Source organism: Plectropomus leopardus, chromosome 7 (genome assembly GCF_026936395.1).
Source record: "Plectropomus leopardus strain MGB_pleo_1.0 chromosome 7, ASM2693639v1, whole genome shotgun sequence".
Lineage (NCBI taxonomy): Eukaryota > Metazoa > Chordata > Actinopteri > Perciformes > Serranidae > Plectropomus > Plectropomus leopardus.
This window is the reverse complement of record NC_142182.1, coordinates 25,994,635-26,001,955: the sequence shown is the minus strand read 5'-3', so window position 1 is coordinate 26,001,955 and position 7,321 is coordinate 25,994,635.

Below are 7,321 nucleotides of genomic sequence, written 5' to 3'. Positions count from 1 at the left end.
GATGATTTTTCTCCACTTCCCAAACAAACTAACAAAGACCCGATGGACCTGTGATGTGTTTCTTTCTAACACAATTTTGTCGGAGTCATTTTACCGTAATTGTGCAACATGTGTTGAAAAGCGAAATGATTTTACTCCGTTATAAGATAAGGATGGCTCTTCATTTGTTGTGCAGCGTTCTTCACATGAAACCTACTTAGACCTGATTCAAGTGAACAACATAGGAGAAATGATCTCTGTGTAATGGGAACCTCTGAACAAGTCTTATCACATTCTTGTAATATTGTCACTTTGATATGAAATCATTTCTTTATCCACAGAAAATAAAAACATGAGTTTTTTCCCCCCCTCCAAAAAAAACCCAGTGCTCTAGATAATTTGTTCAAACAAAAATAGCCAGGCTGAACCTAATGGCTCCTGCATTCTTAATGAGTCATAGAAATGTTCAAGACCATTTCCTCAGTGGTCAGATCCACTCGTCCTGCGTAATGACCGGCTGTTCTGCTCTCACACAGACAGTTTGATCCAGTCTTATGCAAGATCCCTGGGCCATTAGTGTCACATCAACAGATTTCTCTACACGTCTCATTACATTTTGGTTCTTATTGTACAATCCATTGCTTTATTATATAACTTAAAGTATACTATAAGTGTATTTTGTAATATATATGATTCACAATAATCATACACGGTATTTTTGTTTCGTTCTTTATCTGCCTTTTCCTCAAACAACATCTTCAAAGTGAGACTTTAAAACTATACATGTGTTAGTCACTAAAATGAACAGCAAGGAGCAGAAATTATTACTACAATAAATGCTATAATATTATTTAGCATCCTTTGTAGCACTCTGTACTTAAAGCTTTATTAACAAATGTATTGTTAGCCATGTAAGCTCCATGTCTCTGGTCTGGTCTGTGAGTCTGTCTGTCAGTCCACCTTTTCTCACCATAACTACTGGACAGATTGTCATGGCATTTTTTAGAGACATTCATGGCCCCCAGTGGATGAATCTTTCAGATTTTGATGACTGCCTGACATTGACTTTACACCCACTGCGTAACACGACTTTAAGTTAAATTTATATTTAATGGTAGACATTCATATCCCATATCCCTCGAAGTACCAAAAAATACATTTGGAAAACTCAACAGCAATGTCTCTTTCCAGATCTCATGACCCAGGCACTCAAAAAATCCACAGACCTTATTGTGAACAGTTTCCTGTAGGAACTATTTTCTTCCCACCAAACTACACCTGCCAACTTTATCACCTTGCAGATGGAAGCTTGCATCTACCGTCAGCAGACAGGAGGATGTTTACATCTTGTGCTGAGTGGATGCACGTTGCATACTGTGTGGTAATTTTGTTGGCGGGTGTTGTTTGTTGTAGCATTAAAAGCGTAATATACATTTCGGTTTTTTTTTAATCAATAGTAATGTCTCTTTCCAGAAATCTTGACCTGGTTACTGGAGATAATCCACAGACCTTGTTGAAAGCAGTTGGATGTTGGAGCTATTTTCTTTCTACCAAACTACACCCGCCAAACATATCAGTGCATAGAAGGAAATGTGCATCTGCTGAGCTAACTAACATTACAACTAAGCCAATGAGGACACCATTGATGTTTACACCTTGTGTTGTAACAAGCACAAACCTCTTGTCTGTGAGCAGATACATGCTTCCTTCTGCGCTCCATGTAGGATACGCCTGTGTTTCCTCACTATAAGCTCCTCCGAAAGCCTCCTCTCTACATTCTTCCACCTTCACAAAGTGCATTTAAGAATTTGGAAGATCTTCCATGATACTGAAGGGGGAACTATTTTCAAGTCACTGGTGGAGAGAGCACGTGAGGAAGCATAAGTTAGCACAATGAAAAGCACCCAAGGAAAACTAAGGGAGAGGAAATTGACTGAACACTAAGACTAAAGCACATTAAACAATCTGGCAGGGTGTGCATGGAAACGTCTCGATGCATATGCTACTGCTCAGAAGGAGAAGTGGGTATGCAGGTGGGTGAGGAAGGCCAGGTAATGGGGTATAGCAGGAACACTAGGGTTATTACAGGGCAGGAGCAGCAGGGTCTGAAATGACAGGAGAGTTTGTAGAAAACTGAACACTATGAATACAGAGTGCTCCTGCAACTCAACACAACACTGTGAGACTGACAAGAAAACTGGTTTGATGAATATGTTTACGGAATACACCAAAAAAACAAAAAAAAAAACCAAATCACAAGTTAAGAAAGAGCAAAATCTCGACTGTGACGCTTAAGTGTATATGTTCTACTAAAATATTGTTCGGAAAATGTTATTGAGACAGCTTTAGAGAAAGAGATAAAATGAGCAATGAAATACTGCCAAACTGTAGTGTTCTCCCATTAAACATACTGCATATCAAACATAAATCAGACAGCCGTCTCTTTAAAAGGTTTATCTTATGTTTGATGTGCTGTAGCTCACAAGGGCATCTCCCACGTGGCAAATGTAAGTACTTATTCTGATTTATTGCTACAAGAAATATAATAAATAATCTGGATTAACTGCAATTTCAGGTTTTAATTGTCTGATATATTGCACTTGACCCACTTCCACAGCGTGTGCAGTGGTATTATAAGAAAGTATAGTATGTATATACAGTCTTTTCTTCAGTGTGGCTGCGCAGTCAGGTCATTTGTGCTTTTATCTTCACGAACATCTGCTTTGAGGTCCTCTGTGTGATTCAAACTGCCATTATATTTCCCTGGAAATGCTTTGAAACCGCTGCTGTAGTCAGTTAGTATCCATCAAAAAGCCAAGGCTGTTTGAAGATTGAAAGGTTTTTCTTGAACAAAGGCATCCTTACATCACCCAAAGAGGAAGAGGCAGAGCCTTGATCTTTGGAGCAAAAATTGGAGATAAAATTATTCCTGCAACATTTGATCCCTCGCAGGTTGTTCCTGATAGTGTAATGTTACACCCGTGTTTGTGATCCATATTAGGAAATCCTGCATCCAACAGTAGATGAAAGACATTTGAAAAGGATATGCATACAGTTCTGATGAGAAACATACTTCCAATATAAACAGTAAAGTTATTTATATTAAGATTAATTATCTGAGTGGAAATTCTAAAGGTGTGCAGCTTATTTTTCTGTGCAGATGTGCATGTGGTGGTTCCTGTGTGTGCATGCGTGTCCTGCAATCAGAGCTTATGGGAAACTCGGAGGCATCGACACGACTTATCATCTGTCAGGAGAGTAGACAGCAATGTTCTCACTGCCGTGTCTTTGAATGCTCACACTGTGACTTAATAACACCAAACCTCTGGGGGAGCATCTGGGTTGTGCTCTGATCCTGTCCATTAATTTGGCACAGCGGCAACTGGACTGATGAAAAGATTTATCAAGCAAAAATGTCTGTCTGACACACTATTTTTTGTCCTCTCTCATTTTCCTCTATATGGTCTTATTTGTTTGCTTTTCTGAGACGCTGTCTGTCAGTCAGGGCACATGTTACAGCAAAGTTGTTTCTTTTTTTTAAAAAAGGAAAGGATTAATTAATAAATAAAAGATACATAAAATCAGCCCCATTTCAAACCATACATAGGTGTATGCATGATGCTGATTTTTTTTAGATTTTAGAGGGAGCATAACTTCAGGAAGTGTTTCACAGCTAGAAAGATGGTCTTTTCATAAAACGGGGCTGTCTATGAAGTAGAAAGACAAAAATAATAAATGCTCCTGCTGTTGGGTGACGTAATGCGAGCGTGGCCGTTTTTTCCGAGACATGTATAGCTGCAGCCACATTCTGTTTCCAGCAGTACAAGACAAACCCACAAATCGCCGCAGATAGCTGATCACAATGTGACTTCTTCCTTCTTGTAAGGGCAAATTTATAAATAATCCACTTTATTCATTTATTTGATTCATTATACGTGAAGACGCGATTTACCTTATAAGTAACGAGATGTAATCCTGACACTTACTGTAATCTGAACCTAATCTAACACTTTATAATTGACAAGTCAGTGTTACTGTTAATGTAATGTCAACAGCAGACACAGAAGGATACCTAGAATGTCATATGTAGGTGCGGATGTCCACTGCAAAGTAGCAATATGTGACGACTTGGGATCGGAATGTCTTTGTTTTTCTACAAGAAACAATATGGCAGCCAGTTGGTTTGAATTACAGCTAAACAGTAAACAAATGTTGCTGAAAACAGTCAAGAAATAGGCAGTGAGTGAGAGAGATGACTTTCTCTCAGTCTGCTTCTACACTTTTTGTGTCCATGGTGGCAGGAATACAAAAATGTGAAAGTATAATCTGTAGTTAGAGCAGCTCTGGGAGATGAGCAAGGTGATCTAGGTGCTGGTAAGATTGAGGGAAGTTTCCCACAGTTCATTTACACATAGTATCCCCATTGTTATGATACAGCTGGTTGAAAATTGGCTAACGTATCCTTATTACATCTTGTCTTTGTTTACATTCTTAAAATCACTATCTCAAGGGGAAACAGATGGGTCCATGCATCCCACACAGTTATGGTACAAATCGCACAAAAGGCTGGTGTGTGCATCGCGAATACTGTCTCAACAGTTATAGTTTAAGTTGCAGAAATACGTTTTTTTTAATCAGAAAATTAGAATTGAATAAAATTACCAGTTCCTTTCATTGTTTTTTTATTTTGGCAAGCCTCCAAATACATAACAGATGTTGCCATTTAGCAAATGTCAGCTTCAATATAAATTTTCAGCTTGTAGCTCAGAGAGAGTATTGAGTCACATCTCTCTCTAGAGACAGCCATACAGTAGCTTCCTGCCTTAACTCTGCAGCAGATCAGGCCAGGACAAAAAAACATAGTAACCCCTAACAGATTGATGATTGTTTTCCTGTAGGCCATTTTTTAGTTTCCTTAGTAACTAAGGCTTTGGCAAATTTCAAAGACCAGAAGTTGAAATAAATCTGGGTGTTTTAATGGGCACATAAATCCTCACGTTTGCAAAAATGGTGAGAAAAAAACACCAAAGCGGTGCAGTAGTATTACACAGCTAAATGGGACCTGTCACCGTAAAACAGAAGTTATAGTCTTTGTGTATATTTAATGGGTGGCCTCAGTTACATGATACGTGCAATATAACATGCACAATCCAAAACAGGATGCTTAATATTTATACTTAATTAAAAGCAGATTAAAAAAAAACAAAGAGCTTTAAATTCCTGCTTTATTTTAGTTGCACGTTGCGCAGAATCAAAAGCTGTTGGTGACTTATCCTTCCCTGTTGAGAGAGCTGAAGAGCAAACAGAAATAGACGTGTCTGAGTTTGGGGCCACCTTGCTGATAATGGCACACAAGAGCACTCCAGCTTGGCCTTTTACCCAATTACAGTCTTCAATCTCTTTCATTCTGTCTCGTGCGGTGTTTGATTGACATGCTGTGTTGTAAGCTGTATGCCATGCTAGCTGAGATAAATATTAGAGTGGTTCTGCGTGCCAGCAGAATGTCTGAGCGTTTATCCCTATACTGCATACAGTATGAGAGTGTTTATATATACATAAGGATTAGCTCATATGGAACCAATCCAAGATATGTGAAGGATTTTTTTCAAGAGCTGGAGTCTTACATGGAGTTGTAGACTTTTAGAAATACTTACGGGGCCGTTGTAATACAGAATGTTTAAAGGCAGGATTGTGGTCAGAGAAGCCATCACATAAAAGGTATTAAACATTATCAACAAACAAGAATGTCAGTGTTTACAAAGCCTTATATTCTGTATACTGACAATGTTTTAAACGTCCCGTGTGAATGTTTTACTATATGAGGTTTCCAAACATTTATTAATTTGTGACACCTCGCCATGATTCAAATGTCTTCTAACTCAAAAAGATTTTCACCATACTCTTGGAAAGCAGAGTGTACTCTGGTCACAGATGGAGTAGCAAAACGTCAGGCGCATTGAAAGTGAAACTTGACCCTTCATTCTGCTGCGTCTAAAAGTTTGTATTCACTCGCAGCAGGTGCTCCTCTCATCCATCAGTATGATCTGATCAGCTCTGAACAGATCTACAGATCAAGTATCCACCCCACGAGTCACAAACTGCTGCTGTGGAAAAAAAGAAGTCGTGCAGAACTTTTCCCCCGGGTTGCGTTCACAGACCCGCAAAAAACAGAATGATTGTCAGCTACACACACTCTCATTCTGTAGGAAACACTGCAATTTTTTAAAATTTATTCTCACTTTTTACTATATTTATGCATGGAAAACATGGTATTGTTAAAACACTCATCAGTCACTCAGGTCATGGAATGATTTTTGGTAAAGTAGGGCTGTCAGCGTTAATCACGATGCCGTTACAGTCCATACATATCTTTTTTTGGTTGTTTTTTTTTTTAAAAACTGCATTAATCGCTCGCCAACATTCAGGTCTCTCTGGTTTGTAAAGCTGGAGTGACAAGACTGGTATCACATGAAACTAGAAGACCTATTTATTTCTATATACCACGAAAACAGGAAATTTGGAACAGGAAACCTTCAAACTTCTCTCTTGAAAGAGTCTCAGTATGGAGCTCACTTCTGTTCTCCTATTGTGCACTTTGTTGGTTGTTTTATTAAAAAGAAAGTAATATTATTATTATTGTTAATGATAATAATAATAGTGATAAAATAATTTTTTTTTTGTACAGCACTTTTCATACAAGAAATGCAGCCCAACGTGCTTTTCAACAAAGAAATTACATGCATGAAGTTCTTCACAGGAAAAGACATAAAGACATAAAGGCATAATAAAACCTGCATGTAAAAATAAAAAAGGTGATCAGAATAGAATACATAGAATGCATCTTCACCTGGATGAAACCCACTTTATAATACTAGTAAAAGTAAGGATATAAATTGAATGCACAGAATGCATAGCATAAGATGGAAAATAAAACCCACTGAGATAATATTGATAAAAAATGAGGCTTAAGATAGTGTATTAAATGCATCAAATTAAGGAAATAAAAGAGGTGCAGCAGTGTGCAAGTGCAAAGCGAAATGCAAAGCAGTTAAGTCAGTAAATGAATCGGAGTAAAGAAGGAATAGCTGATTAGCTGCTGGCTTTAGTGTTTTTTAGATATAAGAGAAGTATCAAATTTCTTATTTAAACTCCTTGCAATAAAGTATTGTATTTCGTGTACTGTATTTCCCAAAATGTTTAAGTATTCCTTTAGTTATTAAGGCACAACATAATCTATGTTCAAGGCTTATTTCATTAATAAGTGTGCCATTTGTCTTTTCTCAGATCAACTCCATTCAGGTGTCTCTCTTTACGCCAAAATTTGTTGGTTTTTTTTGGGTCA